General features: G+C 51.0%; 1 protein-coding gene across 1 annotated transcript in view; it reads left to right on the forward strand.

Moving 5' to 3' along the window:
• The window catches only part of LOC122546955 (receptor-type tyrosine-protein phosphatase mu-like), a 319,090-nt gene that overhangs the window by 13,095 nt on the left and 284,209 nt on the right, over window positions 1–21,786 (forward strand). The window contains exon 2 of the mRNA XM_087975319.1: window positions 21,654–21,690. The gene's annotated coding sequence lies outside the window, so the exon portion shown is untranslated. The remainder of the gene's footprint in view (window positions 1–21,653; window positions 21,691–21,786) is intronic.

Below are 21,786 nucleotides of genomic sequence, written 5' to 3' on the forward strand. Positions count from 1 at the left end.
GGTGATAGGTCGGAGTAGGGTGGAGGCGGAGAGGTCAAGAAGAAGACTGCAGGTCAGGAAGGCGGTGCCGGGCTGGAAGGATCCGGCTGAGACAAGGTGGGGGGAGGGGGGATGAAGAAACTGGTGAAGTCCAAGTTCATCCCCTGCGGTTGGAGGGTTCCCAGTCGGAAGATAAGACGCTCCTCCTCCGACCGTCGGGTTGTTGTGGTTTGGCGGTGGATGAGTCCAATGACCTGCATATCCTCGGTGGAGTGGGAGGGGGAGTTGAAATGCTGTGCCACAGGTTGGTTGGGTTGGTTCGTCCGGGTGGCCCAGAGGTGCTCCCTGAATCGCTCCGCAAGTAGGCGGCCTGTCTCCCCAATATAGAGGAGGCCACACCGGCTGCAGCGGATGCAGTAGATGATGTGGGTGGAGGTGCAGGTGAATCTGTGGCGGATATGGAAGTTTCCCTTGGGGCCTTGGAGAGAAGTGAGGGGGGAGGTGTGGGCGCAAGTGTTGCACCTCCTGCGGTTGCAAGGGAAGGTGCCGGGAGTGGTGGTTGGGTCGGTGGGGGGTGTGGATCTGACAAGGGAGTCGCGGAGGGAGTGGTCTCTACGGAAAGCTGATAGGGGAGGGGAGGGAAATATATCCTTGGTGCTGGGGTCTGTTTGGAGGTGGCGGAAGTGACGGCGGATGATGCGCTGTACATGGAGATTGGTGGGGTGGTAGGTGAGGACCAGTGGGGTTCTGTCCTGGTGGCGGTTGGAGGGGCGGGGCTCAAGGGCGGAGGAGCGGGAAGTGGAGGAGATGCGGTGGAGGGCACCGTCGACCACGTCGGGGGGGAAATTGCGGTCCTTGAAGAAGGAGGCCATCTGTGTTGTACGTATTTTGAACTGGTCCTCCTGGGAGCAGATGCGGCGGAGACGAAGGAATTGGGAGAATGGGATGGCGTTTTTACAGGGGGCAGGATGGGAGGAGGTGTAGTCCAGGTAGCTGTGGGAGTCGGTAGGTTTGTAGTAGGTTTCTACTACAAACCTACCGACTCCCACAGCTACCTGGACTACACCTCCTCCCATCCTGCCCCCTGTAAAAACGCCATCCCATTCTCCCAATTCCTTCGTCTCCGCCGCATCTGCTCCCAGGAGGACCAGTTCAAAATACGTACAACACAGATGGCCTCCTTCTTCAAGGACCGCAATTTCCCCCCCGACGTGGTCGACGGTGCCCTCCACCGCATCTCCTCCACTTCCCGCTCCTCCGCCCTTGAGCCCCGCCCCTCCAACCGCCACCAGGACAGAACCCCACTGGTCCTCACCTACCACCCCACCAATCTCCATGTACAGCGCATCATCCGCCGTCACTTCCGCCACCTCCAAACAGACCCCAGCACCAAGGATATATTTCCCTCCCCTCCCCTATCAGCTTTCCGTAGAGACCACTCCCTCCGCGACTCCCTTGTCAGATCCACACCCCCCACCGACCCAACCACCACTCCCGGCACCTTCCCTTGCAACCGCAGGAGGTGCAACACTTGCGCCCACACCTCCCCCCTCACTTCTCTCCAAGGCCCCAAGGGAAACTTCCATATCCGCCACAGATTCACCTGCACCTCCACCCACATCATCTACTGCATCCGCTGCAGCCGGTGTGGCCTCCTCTATATTGGGGAGACAGGCCGCCTACTTGCGGAGCGATTCAGGGAGCACCTCTGGGCCACCCGGACGAACCAACCCAACCAACCTGTGGCACAGCATTTCAACTCCCCCTCCCACTCCACCGAGGATATGCAGGTCATTGGACTCATCCACCGCCAAACCACAACAACCCGACGGTCGGAGGAGGAGCGTCTTATCTTCCGACTGGGAACCCTCCAACCGCAGGGGATGAACTTGGACTTCACCAGTTTCTTCATCCCCCCTCCCCCCACCTTGTCTCAGCCGGATCCTTCCAGCCCGGCACCGCCTTCCTGACCTGCAGTCTTCTTCTTGACCTCTCCGCCTCCACCCTACTCCGACCTATCACCCTCACCTTGACCTCTTTCCACCTATCACATTTCCAACTCCCCTCCTCCAAGTCCCTCCTCCCTACCTTTTATCTTCTCCTGCTGAACACTCTCTGCTCATTCCTGAAGAAGGGCCTGTGCCCGAAACGTCGAATCTCCTGTTCCCTGGATGCTGCCTGACCTGCTGTGCTGTTCCAGCAATAAAGTTTCAACTTTGATCTCCAGCATCTGCAGACTCACTTTCTCCTCCTGTATTACAGCACAGACACACTGCTCCTGTATTACAGCACGGACGCACTGCTCCTGTATTACAGCACGGACACACTGCTCCTGTATTTCTGTACGGACACACTGCTCCTGTATTACTGTCCGGACACGCTGCCCCTGTATTACAGCACAGACACACTGCCCCTGTATTACAGCACGGACGCACTGCTTCTGTATTACAGCACAGACACACTGCTCCTGTATTACAGCACAGACGCACTGCTCATGTATTACAGCACGGACATGCTGCCCCTGTATTACAGCACAGACACACTGCCCCTGTGTTACAGCACGGACGCACTGCTCCTGTATTACTGTACGGACACACTGCTCCTGTATTACAGCACAGACACACTGCTCCTGTATTACAGCACAGACGCACAGCCCCTGTATTACAGCGCAGACACACTGCCCCTGTATTACTGTATGGACACACTGCTTCTGTATTACATCACAGACGCACTGCCCCTGTATTAATGTACTGACACACTGCTCCTGTATTACAGCACAGTCACACTGTTCCTGTATTACAGCACGGACAAACAGCTCCTGTATTACAGCACGGACACACGGCTCCAGTATTTCTGTATGGACACACTGCTCCGATATTACAGCACAGACATATTGCTCATGTGGTACAGCACAGACACATTGCTCCTGTATTACACCACGGACACACTGCCCCTGTATTACTGTACGGACACACTGCCCCTGTATTACTCTACGGACACACTGCTCCTGTATTACATCACAGACACACTGCCCCTGTATGACAGCACAGGCACGCTGCCCCTGTATTACAGCACAGATACTCTGCTCCTGTATTACAGCACGGACACACTGCCCCAGTATTACAGCACAGATACTCTGCTCCTGTATTACAGCACAGACACACTGCTCATGTGTTACAGCACAGACACACTGCTCCTGTAGTATTGTACGGACACACTGCCCCTGTATTACTGTACGGACACACTGCCCCAGTATTACAGCACAGATACTCTGCTCCTGTATTACAGCACAGACACATTGCTCATGTGGTACAGCACAGACACACTGCTCCTGAATTATAGCACAGATACACTGCTCCTATATTACACCACGGACACACTGCCCCTGTATTACTGTATGGACACACTGCCCCTGTATTACTCTACGGACACACTGCTCCCGTATTACAGCACAGACACACTGCTCCTGTATTACAGCACAGACACACTGCTCCTGTATTACAGCACAGACACACTGCTCCTGAATTATAGCACAGACACACTGCTCCTGTATTACAGCACGGACACACTGCTCCTGTATTACAGCACAGACACACTGCTCCTGAATTATAGCACAGACACACTGCTCCTGTATTACAGCACAGACACACTGCTCCTGAATTATAGCACAGACACACTGCTCCTGTGTTACTGTACAGACACACTGCCCCTGTATTAATGTACTGACCCACTGCTCCTGTATTACAGCACAGAGAAGGAAATGTGTTGCTGGAAAAGCGCAGCAGGTCAGGCAGCATCTAGGGAACAGGAGAATCGACGTTTCGGGCATTAGCCCTTCTTCAGGAATCTTTCCTAGATGCTGCCTGACCTGCTGCGCTTTTCTAGCAACACACTTCCATCTCTGATCTCCAGCATCTGCAGACCTCACTTTCTCCTCAAATATTACAGCACAGACACAGTGCTCCTGTATTACAGCACGGACAAACAGCTCCTGTATTACAGCACGGACACACGGCTCCAGTATTACTGTATGGACACACTGCTCCTATATTACAGCACAGACACATTGCTCATGTGGTACAGCACAGACACACTGCTCCTGAATTATAGCACAGACACCCTGCTCCTATATTACACCACGGACACACTGCCCCTGTATTACTGTACGGACACACTGCCCCTGTATTTCTCTACGGACACACTGCCCCTGTATAACAGCACAGACACACTGCCCCTGTATTACAGCACAGATACTCTGCTCCTGTATTACAGCACAGACACACGGCCCGTGTTACAGCACAGACACACTGCTCCTATACTACAGCACGGACACACTGCTCCTGTATTACAGCACTGACACACTGCCCCTGTATTACAGCACGGACGACACTGCTCCTGTATTACAGCACGGATGCACTGCTCCTGTATTACAGCACGGACACACTGTTCCTGTGTTACAGCACAGACACAGTGCTCCTGTATTACAGCACAGATACTCTGCTCCTGTATTACAGCACGGACACACTGCCCCTGTATTACAGCACAGATACTCTGCTCCGGTATTACAGCACAGACACACTGGTCCTGTATTACAGCACAGACACACTGTTCCTGTGTTACAGCACAGACACACTGCCCCTGTATTACAGCACAGACACACTGCTCCTGAATTACAGCACGGACAGACTGCTCCTATATTACAGCACAGACACATTGCTCATGTGGTACAGCACAGACACACTGCTCCTATATTACACCATGGACACACTGCCCCTGTATTACTGTACGGACACACTGCCCCTGTATTACTCTACGGACACACTGCTCCTGTATTACATCACAGACACACTGCCCCTGTATAACGGCACAGACACACTGCCCCTGTATTACAGCACAGATACTCGGCTCCTGTATTACAGCACAGACACACTGCCCCTGTATTACAGCACAGACACACTGCTCATGTGTTACAGCACAGACACACTGCTCCTGTAGTATTGTACGGACATACTGCTCCTGTATTACAGCACTGACACACTGCCCCTGTATTACAGCACGCACGACACTGCTCCTGTATTACAGCACGGACGCACTGCTCCTGTATTACAGCATAGACACTCTGCTCATGTGTTACAGCACAGACACACTGCTCTTTTATTACAGCACAGACACACTGTCCATATATTAAAGCACAGACACACAGCTCTTGTATTACAGCACAGACACTATGTTCCTGTATTACAGCAGAGACACACTGCTCCGGTATTACAGCACAGACACACTGCCCCTGTATTACTGTACGGACACACTGCTCCTGTATTACATCACAGACACACTGCCCCTGTATTACAGCACAGACACACTGCCCCTGTATTAATGTACTGACACACTGCTCCTGTATGACAGCACGGACACACTGCTCCTGTATTACTGTACGGACACACTGCTCCTGTATTACAGCACAGACACACTGCTCCTGTATTACAGCACGGACACACTGCCCCTGTATTACAACACAGACACTCTGCTCCTGTATTACAGCACAGACACACTGCTCCTGTATTACAGCACGGACGCACTGCTCCTGTATTACAGCACGGACACACTGCTCCTGTATGACAGCACGGACACACTGCTCCTGTATTTCTGTACGGACACACTGCTCCTGTATTACTGTACGGACACGCTGCCCCTGTATTACAGCACAGACACAATGCCCCTGTATTACAGCATGGACGCACTGCTTCTGTATTACAGCACAGACACACTGCTCCTGTATTACAGCACAGACGCACTGCTCATGTATTACAGCACGGACATGCTGCCCCTGTATTACAGCACAGACACACTGCCCCTGTGTTACAGCACGGACGCACTGCTCCTGTATTACTGTACGGACACACTGCTCCTGTATTACAGCACAGACACACTGCTCCTGTATTACAGCACAGACGCACAGCCCCTGTATTACAGCGCAGACACACTGCCCCTGTATTACTGTATGGACACACTGCTTCTGTATTACATCACAGACGCACTGCCCCTGTATTACAGCACAGACACACTGCCCCTGTATTAATGTACTGACACACTGCTCCTGTATTACAGCACAGTCACACTGCTCCTGTAGTACAGCACGGACAAACAGCTCCTGTATTACAGCACGGACACACGGCTCCAGTATTTCTGTATGGACACACTGCTCCGATATTACAGCACAGACATATTGCTCATGTGGTACAGCACAGACACATTGCTCCTGTATTACACCACGGACACACTGCCCCTGTATTACTGTACGGACACACTGCCCCTGTATTACTCTACGGACACACTGCTCCTGTATTACATCACAGACACACTGCCCCTGTATGACAGCACAGGCACGCTGCCCCTGTATTACAGCACAGATACTCTGCTCCTGTATTATAGCACGGACACACTGCCCCAGTATTACAGCACAGATACTCTGCTCCTGTATTACAGCACAGACACACTGCTCATGTGTTACAGAACAGACACACTGCTCCTGTAGTATTGTACGGACACACTGCCCCTGTATTACTGTACGGACACACTGCTCCTGTATTACAGCACAGACACACTGCTCCTGAATTGTAGCACAGACACACTGCTCCTATATTACACCACGGACACACTGCCCCTGTATTACTGTACGGACACACTGCCCCTGTATTACTCTACGGACACACTGCTCCCGTATTACAGCACAGACACACTGCTCCTGTATTACAGCACAGACACACTGCTCCCGTATTACAGCACAGACACACTGCTCCTGAATTATAGCACAGACACACTGCTCCTGTATTACAGCACGGACACACTGCCCCTGTATTACAGCACAGACACACTGCTCCTGAATTATAGCACAGACACACTGCTCCTGTATTACTGTACGGACACGCTGCCCCTGTATTACAGCACAGACACAATGCCCCTGTATTACAGCATGGACGCACTGCTTCTGTATTACAGCACAGACACACTGCTCCTGTATTACAGCACAGACGCACTGCTCATGTATTACAGCACGGACATGCTGCCCCTGTATTACAGCACAGACACACTGCCCCTGTGTTACAGCACGGACGCACTGCTCCTGTATTACTGTACGGACACACTGCTCCTGTATTACAGCACAGACACACTGCTCCTGTATTACAGCACAGACGCACAGCCCCTGTATTACAGCGCAGACACACTGCCCCTGTATTACTGTATGGACACACTGCTTCTGTATTACATCACAGACGCACTGCCCCTGTATTACAGCACAGACACACTGCCCCTGTATTAATGTACTGACACACTGCTCCTGTATTACAGCACAGTCACACTGCTCCTGTAGTACAGCACGGACAAACAGCTCCTGTATTACAGCACGGACACACGGCTCCAGTATTTCTGTATGGACACACTGCTCCGATATTACAGCACAGACATATTGCTCATGTGGTACAGCACAGACACATTGCTCCTGTATTACACCACGGACACACTGCCCCTGTATTACTGTACGGACACACTGCCCCTGTATTACTCTACGGACACACTGCTCCTGTATTACATCACAGACACACTGCCCCTGTATGACAGCACAGGCACGCTGCCCCTGTATTACAGCACAGATACTCTGCTCCTGTATTACAGCACGGACACACTGCCCCAGTATTACAGCACAGATACTCTGCTACTGTATTACAGCACAGACACACTGCTCATGTGTTACAGAACAGACACACTGCTCCTGTAGTATTGTACGGACACACTGCCCCTGTATTACTGTACGGACACACTGCTCCTGTATTACAGCACAGACACACTGCTCCTGAATTGTAGCACAGACACACTGCTCCTATATTACACCACGGACACACTGCCCCTGTATTACTGTACGGACACACTGCCCCTGTATTACTCTACGGACACACTGCTCCCGTATTACAGCACAGACACACTGCTCCTGTATTACAGCACAGACACACTGCTCCCGTATTACAGCACAGACACACTGCTCCTGAATTATAGCACAGACACACTGCTCCTGTATTACAGCACAGGCACGCTGCCCCTGTATTACAGCACAGACACACTGCTCCTGAATTATAGCACAGACACACTGCTCCTGTGTTACTGTACAGACACACTGCCCCTGTATTAATGTACTGACCCACTGCTCCTGTATTACAGCACAGAGAAGGAAATGTGTTGCTGGAAAAGCGCAGCAGGTCAGGCAGCATCTAGGGAACAGGAGAATCGACGTTTCGGGCATTAGACCTTCTTCAGGAATCTTTCCTAGATGCTGCCTGACCTGCTGCGCTTTTCTAGCAACACACTTCCATCTCTGATCTCCAGCATCTGCAGACCTCACTTTCTCCTCAAATATTACAGCACAGACACAGTGCTCCTGTATTACAGCACGGACAAACAGCTCCTGTATTACAGCACGGACACACGGCTCCAGTATTACTGTATGGACACACTGCTCCTATATTACAGCACAGACACATTGCTCATGTGGTACAGCACAGACACACTGCTCCTGTATTACAGCACAGACACCCTGCTCCTATATTACACCACGGACACACTGCCCCTGTATTACTGTACGGACACACTGCCCCAGTATTACTCTACGGACACACTGCCCCTGTATTACTGTACGGACACACTGCCCCTGTATTACTGTACGGACACACTGCCCCTGTATTTCTCTACGGACACACTGCCCCTGTATAACAGCACAGACACACTGCCCCTGTATTACAGCACAGATACTCTGCTCCTGTATTACAGCACGGACACACTGCCCCTGTATTACAGCACAGAAACTCTGCTCCTGTATTACAGCACAGACACACGGCTCGTGTTACAGCACAGACACACTGCTTCTGTATTACAGCACGGACACACTGCTCCTGTATTACAGCACTGACACACTGCCCCTGTATTACAGCACGGACGACACTGCTCCTGTATTACAGCACGGATGCACTGCTCCTGTATTACAGCACGGACACACTGTCCCTGTGTTACAGCACAGACACAGTGCTCCTGTATTACAGCACAGACACACTGCTCATGTGTTACAGCACAGACACACTGCCCTTGTATTACAGCACAGACACACTGCCCCTGTTTTACAGCACGGACGCACTGGTCCTGTATTACTGTACGGACACACTGCTCCTGTATTACAGCACAGACGCACTGCTCCTGTATTACAGCACGGACACACTGCCCCTGTATTACAGCACAGACACTCTGCCCCTGTATTACAGCACAGACACACTGCTCCTGTATTACAGCACGGACGCACTGCTCCTGTATTACAGCACGGACACACTGCTCCTGTATGACAGCACGGACACACTGCTCCTGTATTTCTGTACGGACACACTGCTCCTGTATTACTGTACGGACACGCTGCCCCTGTATTACAGCACAGACACACTGCCCCTGTATTACAGCACGGACGCACTGCTTCTGTATTACAGCACAGACACACTGCTCCTGTATTACAGCACAGACGCACTGCTCATGTATTACAGCACGGACATGCTGCCCCTGTATTACAGCACAGACACACTGCCCTTGTATTACAGCACAGACACACTGCTCCTGTATTACAGCACGGACAAACAGCTCCTGTATTACAGCACGGACACACGGCTCCAGTATTACTGTATGGACACACTGCTCCGATATTACAGCACAGACATATTGCTCATGTGGTACAGCACAGACACACTGCTCCTGAATTATAGCACAGACACCCTGCTCCTATATTACACCAAGGACACACTGCCCCTGTATTACTGTACGGACACACTGCCCCTGTATTACTCTACGGACACACTGCTCCTGTATTACAGCACAGACACACTGCCTCTGTATAACAGCACAGACACACTGCCCCTGTATTACAGCACAGATACTCTGCTCCTGTATTACAGCACGGACACACTGCCCCTGTATTACAGCACAGATACTCTGCTCCTGTATTACAGCACAGACACACGGCTCGTGTTACAGCACAGACACACTGCTCCTGTATTACAGCACGGACACACTGCTCCTGTATTACAGCACTGACACACTGCCCCTGTATTACAGCACGGACGACACTGCTCCTGTATTACAGCACGGATGCACTGCTCCTGTATTACAGCACGGACACACTGTCCCTGTGTTACAGCACAGACACAGTGCTCCTGTATTACAGCACAGACACACTGCTCCTGTATTACAGCACAGACACACTGCTCATGTGTTACAGCACAGACACACTGCCCTTGTATTACAGCACAGACATTCTGCCCCTGTTTTACAGCACGGACGCACTGGTCCTGTATTACTGTATGGACACACTGCTCCTGTATTACAGCACAGACGCACTACTCCTGTATTGCAGCACGGACACACTGTCCCTGTATTACAGCACGGACGCACTGCTCATGTATTACAGCACGGACATGCTGCCCCTGTATTACAGCACAGACACACTGCCCTTGTATTACAGCACAGACACACTGCCCCTGTGTTACAGCACGGACGCACTGCTCCTGTATTACTGTACGGACACACTGCTCCTGTATTACAGCACAGACGCACTGCTCATGTATTACAGCACGGACACACTGCTCATGTATTACATCACAGACACACTGCTCCTGTATTACACCCAAGACACACTGCTCCTGTATTACAGCACGGACATACTGCCCCTGCATTAGAGCACGGACACACTGCTCCTGTATTACAGCACGGACACACTGCCCCTGTATTACAGCACGGACACACTGCTCCTGTATTACAGCACGGACACACTGCTCCTGTATTACAGCATGGACACACTGTTCCTGTGTTACACCACAGGCACACTGCTCCTTTATTACAGCACAGGCACATTGCTCCTGTTTTACAGCACGGACATACTGTTCCTGTATTATATCACAGACACACTGCTCCTGTATTACAGCACGGACACACTGCTCCTGTATTTCTGTACGGACACACTGCTCCTGTATTACTGTACGGAAACACTGCTCCTGTATTACAGCACAGACACACTGCCCCTGCATTACAGCACAGACACACTGCTCCTGTATTACAGCACGGACACACTGCTCCTGTATTACAGCACGGACACACTGCTCCTGTATTACTGTACGGACACACTGCTCCTGTATTACAGCACGGACACTCTGCTCCTGTTTTACAGCACAGACACACTGCCCCTGTGTTACAGCACGGACACACTGCCCCTGTGTTACAGCACGAACATACTGCTCCTGTATTACAGCACAGACACACTGCCCCTGTATTACAGCACAGACACACTGCTCCTGTATTACAGCACGGACACACTGCCCCTGTATTACAGCACAGACACACTGCTCCTGTATTGCAGCACAGACGCACTGCTCCTGTATTACTGTACGGACACACTGCTCCTGTATTACTGTACGGACACACTGCCTCTGTGTTACAGCACTGACACACTGCTCCTCTATTACAGCACAGACGCACAGCCCCTGTATTGCAGCGCAGACACACTGCCCCTGTATTACTGTACGGACACACTGCTTCTGTATTACATCACAGACACACTGCCCCTGTATTACAGCACAGACACACTGCCCCTGTATTAATGTACTGACACACTGCTCCTGTATTACAGCACAGACACACTGCTCCTGTATTACAGCACGGACAAACAGCTCCTGTATTACAGCACGGACACACGGCTCCAGTATTACTGTATGGACACACTGCTCCTATATTACAGCACAGACATATTGCTCATGTGGTACAGCACAGACACACTGCTCCTGTATTACACCATGGACACACTGCTCCTATATTACACCACGGACACACTGCCCCTGTATTACTGTACGGACACACTGCCCCTGTATTACTCTACGGACACACTGCTCCTGTATTACAGCACAGACACACTGCCCCTGTATAACAGCACAGACACACTGCCCCTGTATTACAGCACAGATACTCTGCTCCTGTATTACAGCACGGACACACTGCCCCTGTATTACAGCACAGATACTCTGCTCCTGTATTACAGCACAGACACATGGCTCGTGTTACAGCACAGACACACTGCTCCTGTATTACAGCACGGACACACTGCTCCTGTATTACAGCACTGACACACTGCCCCTGTATTACAGCACGGACGACACTGCTCCTGTATTACAGCACGGATGCACTGCTCCTGTATTACAGCACGGACACACTGTCCCTGTGTTACAGCACAGACACAGTGCTCCTGTATTACAGCACAGACACACTGCTCCTGTATTACAGCACAGACACACTGCTCATGTGTTACAGCACAGACACACTGCCCTTGTATTACAGCACAGACATTCTGCCCCTGTTTTACAGCACGGACGCACTGGTCCTGTATTACTGTATGGACACACTGCTCCTGTATTACAGCACAGACGCACTGCTCCTGTATTACAGCACGGACACACTGCCCCTGTATTACAGCACAGACACACTGCCCTTGTATTACAGCACAGACACACTACCCCTGTTTTACAGCACGGACGCACTGGTCCTGTATTACTGTACGGACACACTGCTCCTGTATTACAGCACAGACGCACTGCTCCTGTATTACAGCACGGACACACTGCCCCTGTATTACAGCACAGACACTCTGCCCCTGTATTACAGCACAGACACACTGCTCCTGTATTACAGCACGGACGCACTGCTCCTGTATTACAGCACGGACACACTGCTCCTGTATGACAGCACGGACACACTGCTCCTGTATTTCTGTACGGACACACTGCTCCTGTATTACTGTACGGACACGCTGCCCCTGTATTACAGCACAGACACACTGCCCCTGTATTACAGCACGGACGCACTGCTTCTGTATTACAGCACAGACACACTGCTCCTGTATTACAGCACAGACGCACTGCTCATGTATTACAGCACGGACATGCTGCCCCTGTATTACAGCACAGACACACTGCCCTTGTATTACAGCACAGACACACTGCCCCTGTGTTACAGCACGGACGCACTGCTCCTGTATTACTGTACGGACACACTGCTCCTGTATTACAGCACAGACGCACTGCTCATGTATTACAGCATGGACACACTGCTCATGTATTACATCACAGACACACTGCTCCTGTATTACACCCAAGACACACTGCTCCTGTATTACAGCACGGCCATACTGCCCCTGCATCAGAGCACGGACACACTGCCCCTTTATTACAGCACGGACACACTGCCCCTGTATTACAGCACAGACACACTGCTCCTGTATTACAGCATGGACACACTGTTCCTGTGTTACACCACAGGCACACTGCTCCTTTATTACAGCACAGGCACATTGCTCCTGTATTACAGCACGGACATACTGTTCCTGTATTATATCACAGACACACTGCTCCTGTATTACAGCACGGACACACTGCTCCTGTATTTCTGTACGGACACACTGCTCCTGTATTACTGTACGGACACACTGCTCCTGTTTTACAGCACAGACACACTGCCCCTGCGTTACAGCACGAACACAGTGCTCCTGTATTACAGCACGGACACACTGCTCCTGTATTACAGCACGGACACACTGCTCCTGTATTACTGTACGGACACACTGCTCCTGTATTACAGCACGGACACTCTGCTCCTGTTTTACAGCACAGACACACTGCCCCTGTGTTACAGCACGGACACACTGCCCCTGTGTTACAGCACGAACATACTGCTCCTGTATTACAGCACAGACACACTGCCCCTGTATTACAGCACAGACACACTGCTCCTGTATTACAGCACGGACACACTGCCCCTGTATTACAGCACAGACACACTGCTCCTGTATTGCAGCACAGACGCACTGCTCCTGTATTACTGTACGGACACACTGCCTCTGTGTTACAGCACTGACACACTGCTCCTCTATTACAGCACAGATGCACAGCCCCTGTATTACAGCGCAGACACACTGCCCCTGTATTACTATACGGACACACTGCTCCTGTATTACAGCACGGACACATTGCTCCTGTATTACAGCACAGACATACTGCCCCTGTATTACAGCACAGACACACTGCCCCTGTATTAATGTACTGACACACTGCTCCTGTATTACAGCACAGACACAGTGCTCCTGTATTACAGCACGGACAAACAGCTCCTGTATTACAGCACGGACACACGGCTCCAGTATTACTGTATGGACACACTGCTCCTATATTACAGCACAGACATATTGCTCATGTGGTACAGCACAGACACACTGCTCCTGAATTATAGCACAGATACACTGCTCCTATATTACACCACGGACACACTGCCCCTGTATTACTGTACGGACACACTGCCCCTGTATTACTCTATGGACACACTGCTCCTGTATAACAGCACAGACACACTGCCCCTGTATTACAGCACAGATACTCTGCTCCTGTATGACAGCACAGACACACTGCCCCTGTATTACAGCACAGATACTCTGCTCCTGTATTACAGCACGGACACACTGCCCCTGTATTACTGCACGGACACACTGCTCCTGTATTACAGCATGGACACACTGTTCCTGTGTTACACCACGGGCACACTGCTCCTTTATTACAGCACAGACACATTGCTCCTGTATTACAGCACGGACATACTGTTCCTGTATTATATCACAGACACACTGCTCCTGTATTTCTGTACGGACACACTGCTCCTGTATTACTGTACGGACACACTGCCCCTGTATTACAGCACGGACACACTGCTCCAGTATTACAGCACGGACACACTGCTCCTGTATTACAGCGCGGACACACTACTCCTGTATTACTGTACGGACACACTGCTCCTGTATTACAGCACGGACACACTGCTCCAGTATTACAGCACGGACACACTGCTCCTGTATTACAGCGCGGACACACTACTCCTGTATTACTGTACGGACACACTGCTCCTGTATTACAGCACGGACACACTGCCCCTGTATTACAGCACAGACACTCTGCTCCTGTTTTACAGCACAGACACACTGCTCCTGTGTTACAGCACAGACACACTGCTCCTGTATTACTGTACGGACACACTGCCTCTGTATTACAGCACAGACGCACTGCTCCTGTATTACATCACGGACACACTGCCCCTGTGTTACAGCACAGACACACTGCTCCTGTATTGCAGCACAGACGCACCGCTCCTGTATTACTGTACGGACACACTGCTCCTGTATTACTGTACGGACACACTGCCTCTGTGTTACAGCACTGACACACTGCTCCTCTATTACAGCACAGACGCACAGCCCCTGTATTACAGCGCAGACACACTGCCCCTGTATTACTGTAGGGACACACTGCTTCTGTATTACATCACAGACACACTGCCCCTGTATTACAGCACGGACACACTGCCCCTGTATTACAGCACAGACACACTGCTCTTGTATTACAGCACGGACACACTGCTCCTGTATTACAGCATAGACACTCTGCTCCTGTATTACAGCACAGACACACTGCTCCTGAATTATAGCACAGATACACTGCTTCTATATTACACCACGGACACACTGCCCCTGTATTACTGTACGGACACACTGCCCCTGTATTACAGCACAGACACACTGCCCCTGTATTACTGTACGGACACACTGCCCCTGTATTACTGTACGGACACACTGCCCCTGTATTACAGCACAGACACACTGCCCCTGTATTACTGTACGGACACACTGCTCCTGTATTACATCACAGACACACTGCCCCTGTATGACAGCACAGGCACGCTGCCCCTGTATTACAGCACAGATACATCTGCTCCTGTATTACTGCACGGACACACTGCCCCTGTATTACAGCACAGGCACGCTGCCCCTGTATTACAGCACAGATACATCTGCTCCTGTATTACTGCACGGACACACTGCCCCAGTATTACAGCACAGGCACGCTGCCCCTGTATTACAGCACAGATACATCTGCTCCTGTATTACTGCACGGACACACTGCCCCAGTATTACAGCACAGGCACGCTGCTCATGTGTTACAGCACAGACACACTGCTCCTGTAGTATTGTACGGACACACTGCTCCTGTATTACAGCACAAACACACTGCCCCTGTATTAATGTACTGACCCACTGCTCCTGTATTACAGCACAGAGATGGAAATGTGTTGCTGGAAAAGCACAGCAGGTCAGGCAGCATCTAGGGAACAGGAGAATCGACGTTTCGGGCATTAGCCCTTCTTCAGGAATCTTTCCTAGATGCTGCCTGACCTGCTGCGCTTTTCTAGCAACACACTTCCATCTCTGATCTCCAGCATCTGCAGACCTCACTTTCTCCTCAAATATTACAGCACAGACACAGTGCTCCTGTATTACAGCACGGACAAACAGCTCCTGTATTACAGCACGGACACACGGCTCCAGTATTACTGTATGGACACACTGCTCCTATATTACAGCACAGACACATTGCTCATGTGGTACAGCACAGACACACTGCTCCTGTATTACAGCACAGACACCCTGCTCCTATATTACACCACGGACACACTGCCCCTGTATTACTGTACGGACACACTGCCCCAGTATTACTCTACGGACACACTGCCCCTGTATTACTGTACGGACACACTGCCCCAGTATTACTGTACGGACACACTGCCCCTGTATTACTCTACGGACACACTGCCCCTGTATAACAGCACAGACACACTGCCCCTGTATTACACCACGGACACACTGCCCCTGTATTACTGTACGGACACACTGCCCCTGTATTACTGTACGGACACACTGCCCCTGTATTACTCTACGGACACACTGCCCCTGTATAACAGCACAGACACACTGCCCCTGTATTACTGTACGGACACACTGCCCCTGTATTACTCTACGGACACACTGCTCCTGTATTACAGCACAGACACACTGCCCCTGTATAACAGCACAGACACACTGCTCCTGTATTACAGCACAGATACTCTGCTCCTGTATTACAGCACGGACACACTGCCCCTGTATTACAGCACAGATACTCTGCTCCTGTATTACAGCACAGACACACTGCCCCTGTATTACAGCACGGACGACACTGCTCCTGTATTACAGCACGGATGCACTGCTCCTGTATTACAGCACGGACACACTGTCCCTGTGTTACAGCACAGACACAGTGCTCCTGTATTACAGCACAGACACACTGCTCCTGTATTACAGCACGGACGCACTGCTCCTGTATTACAGCACGGACACACTGCCCCTGTATTATAGCACAGATACTCTGCTCCTGTATTACTGCACAGACACACAGCCCGTGTTACAGCACAGGCACACTGCCCCTGTTTTACAGCACTGACACACTGCCCCTGTATTACAGCACGGACGACACTGCTCCTGTATTACAGCACGGATGCACTGCTCCTGTATTACAGCACGGACACACTGTCCCTGTGTTACAGCACAGACACAGTGCTCCTGTATTACAGCACAGACACACTGCTCCTGTATTACAGCACGGACGCACTGCTCCTGAATTACAGCACGGACACACTGCTCCTGTATTACAGCACGGACACACTGCTCCTATATTACTGTATGGACACACTGCTCCTGTATTACAGCACAGACACACTGTTCCTGTATTACAGCACGGACACACTGCCCCTGTATTACAGCACAGACACTCTGCTCCTGTATTACAGCACAGACACACTGCTCCTGTATTACAGCACGGATGCACTGCTCCTGTATTATAGCACGGACACACTGCTCCTGTATTACAGCACGGACACACTGCTCCTGTATTTCTATACGGACGCACTGCTCCTGTACTACAGCACGGACACACTGCCCCTATATTACAGCACAGACACTCTGCTCCTGTATTACAGCACGGACACACTGGTCCTGTATTACAGCACGGACACACTGCCCCTGTATTACAGCACGGACACACTGCCCCTGTATTACAGCACGGACACACTGCTCCTGTATTACAGCACAGACACTCTGCTCCTGTATTACAGCACGGACACACTGCTCCTGTATTTCTATACGGACGCACTGCTCCTGTATTACTGTACGGACACACTGCTCCTGTATTACAGCACAGACACACTGCCCCTGTATTACAGCACGGACACACTGCTCCTGTATTACAGCACAGACACTCTGCTCCTGTATTACAGCACAGACACACTGCTCCTGTATTACAGCACGGACACACTGCCCTTGTATTATAGCATGGACACTCTGCCCCTGTTTTACAGCACAGACACACTGCTCCTGTATTACAGCACGGACACACTGCCCCTGTGTTACAGCACGGACACACTGCTCCTGTATTACAGCACAGACACACTTCCCCTGTATTACAGCACAGACACACTGCTCCTGTATTACAGCACGGACACACTGCCCCTGTATTACAGCACAGACACACTGCTCCTGTATTGCAGCACAGACGCACTGCTCCTGTATTACTGTATGGACGCACTGCTCCTGTATTACTGTACGGACACACTGCCTCTGTGTTACACCACTGACACACTGCTCCTCTATTACAGCACAGACGAACAGCCCCTGTATTACAGCGCAGACACACTGCCCCTGTATTACAGCACGGACACATTGCTCCTGTATTAATGTACTGACCCACTGCTCCTGTATTACAGCACAGAGATGGAAATGTGTTGCTGGAAAAGCACAGCAGGTCAGGCAGCATCTAGGGAACAGGAGAATCGACGTTTCGGGCATTAGCCCTTCTTCAGGAATCTTTCCTAGATGCTGCCTGACCTGCTGCGCTTTTCTAGCAACACACTTCCATCTCTGATCTCCAGCATCTGCAGACCTCACTTTCTCCTCAAATATTACAGCACAGACACAGTGCTCCTGTATTACAGCACGGACAAACAGCTCCTGTATTACAGCACGGACACACGGCTCCAGTATTACTGTATGGACACACTGCTCCTATATTACAGCACAGACACATTGCTCATGTGGTACAGCACAGACACACTGCTCCTGTATTACAGCACGGACACATTGCTCATGTGGTACAGCACAGACACCCTGCTCCTGTATTACAGCACAGACACACTGCTCCTATATTACAGCACAGACACATTGCTCATGTGGTACAGCACAGACACACTGCTCCTGTATTATAGCACAGACACACTGCTCCTATATTACACCACGGACACACTGCCCCTGTATTACTGTACGGACACACTGCCCCTGTATTATATCACAGACACACTGCCCCTGTATTACAGCACAGACACACTGCTCCTGTATTATAGCACAGACACACTGCTCCTATATTACACCACGGACACACTGCCCCTGTATTACTGTACGGACACACTGCCCCTGTATTACTCTACGGACACACTGCCCCTGTATTACAGCACAGACACACTGCTCCTGTATTATAGCACGGACACACTGCTCCTATATTACACCACAGACACACTGCCCCTGTATTACTGTACGGACACACTGCCCCAGTATTACTGTACGGACACACTGCCCCTGTATTACTCTACGGACACACTGCCCCTGTATAACAGCACAGACACACTGCCCCTGTATTACACCACGGACACACTGCCCCTGTATTACACCACGGACACACTGCCCCTGTATTACTGTACGGACACACTGCCCCTGTATTACTGTACGGACACACTGCCCCTGTATTACTCTACGGACACACTGCCCCTGTATAACAGCACAGACACACTGCCCCTGTATTACAGCACAGACACACTGCCCCTGTATTACTGTACGGACACACTGCCCCTGTATTACTCTACGGACACACTGCTCCTGTATTACAGCACAGACACACTGCCCCTGTATAACAGCACAGACACACTGCTCCTGTATTACAGCACAGATACTCTGCTCCTGTATTACAGCACGGACACACTGCCCCTGTATTACAGCACAGATACTCTGCTCCTGTATTACAGCACAGACACACTGCCCCTGTATTACAGCACGGACGACACTGCTCCTGTATTACAGCACGGATGCACTGCTCCTGTATTACAGCACGGACACACTGTCCCTGTGTTACAGCACAGACACAGTGCTCCTGTATTACAGCACAGACACACTGCTCCTGTATTACAGCACGGACGCACTGCTCCTGTATTACAGCACGGACACACTGCCCCTGTATTACAGCACAGATACTCTGCTCCTGTATTACTGCACAGACACACAGCCCGTGTTACAGCACAGGCACACTGCCCCTGTTTTACAGCACTGACACACTGCCCCTGTATTACAGCACGGACGACACTGCTCCTGTATTACAGCACGGATGCACTGCTCCTGTATTACAGCACGGACACACTGTCCCTGTGTTACAGCACAGACACAGTGCTCCTGTATTACAGCACAGACACACTGCTCCTGTATTACAGCACGGACGCACTGCTCCTGAATTACAGCACGGACACACTGCTCCTGTATTACAGCACGGACACACTGCTCCTATATTACTGTATGGACACACTGCTCCTGTATTACAGCACAGACACACTGTTCCTGTATTACAGCACGGACACACTGCCCCTGTATTACAGCACAGACACTCTGCTCCTGTATTACAGCACAGACACACTGCTCCTGTATTACAGCACGGATGCACTGCTCCTGTATTATAGCACGGACACACTGCTCCTGTATTACAGCACGGACACACTGCTCCTGTATTTCTATACGGACGCACTGCTCCTGTACTACAGCACGGACACACTGCCCCTATATTACAGCACAGACACTCTGCTCCTGTATTACAGCACGGACACACTGGTCCTGTATTACAGCACGGACACACTGCCCCTGTATTACAGCACGGACACACTGCCCCTGTATTACAGCACGGACACACTGCTCCTGTATTACAGCACAGACACTCTGCTCCTGTATTACAGCACGGACACACTGCTCCTGTATTTCTATACGGACGCACTGCTCCTGTATTACTGTACGGACACACTGCTCCTGTATTACAGCACAGACACACTGCCCCTGTATTACAGCACGGACACACTGCTCCTGTATTACAGCACAGACACTCTGCTCCTGTATTACAGCACAGACACACTGCTCCTGTATTACAGCACGGACACACTGCCCTTGTATTATAGCATGGACACTCTGCCCCTGTTTTACAGCACAGACACACTGCTCCTGTATTACAGCACGGACACACTGCCCCTGTGTTACAGCACGGACACACTGCTCCTGTATTACAGCACAGACACACTTCCCCTGTATTACAGCACAGACACACTGCTCCTGTATTACAGCACGGACACACTGCCCCTGTATTACAGCACAGACACACTGCTCCTGTATTGCAGCACAGACGCACTGCTCCTGTATTACTGTATGGACGCACTGCTCCTGTATTACTGTACGGACACACTGCCTCTGTGTTACACCACTGACACACTGCTCCTCTATTACAGCACAGACGAACAGCCCCTGTATTACAGCGCAGACACACTGCCCCTGTATTACAGCACAGACACACTGCTCCTTTGTTACAGAAATATGTTGACTCACAGCTTTTCTGTTTCAGGGATATAAGAAGCCTAAGTATTACATTGCAACACAAGGTAGGTGTATCTTCGTGCACTGCTTTGTTTCACTGACAGGAGGCGGTTACACCGAGTGCTCCTCACACTGTGCTGTTTGAAGAAGTGTCTCTTGGT

The sequence above is a fragment of the Chiloscyllium plagiosum genome, unplaced genomic scaffold (assembly GCF_037043375.1).
Source record: "Chiloscyllium plagiosum isolate Xiang-an unplaced genomic scaffold, Cpla_swu_hap1 HiC_scaffold_2, whole genome shotgun sequence".
Classification (NCBI taxonomy): domain Eukaryota; kingdom Metazoa; phylum Chordata; class Chondrichthyes; order Orectolobiformes; family Hemiscylliidae; genus Chiloscyllium; species Chiloscyllium plagiosum.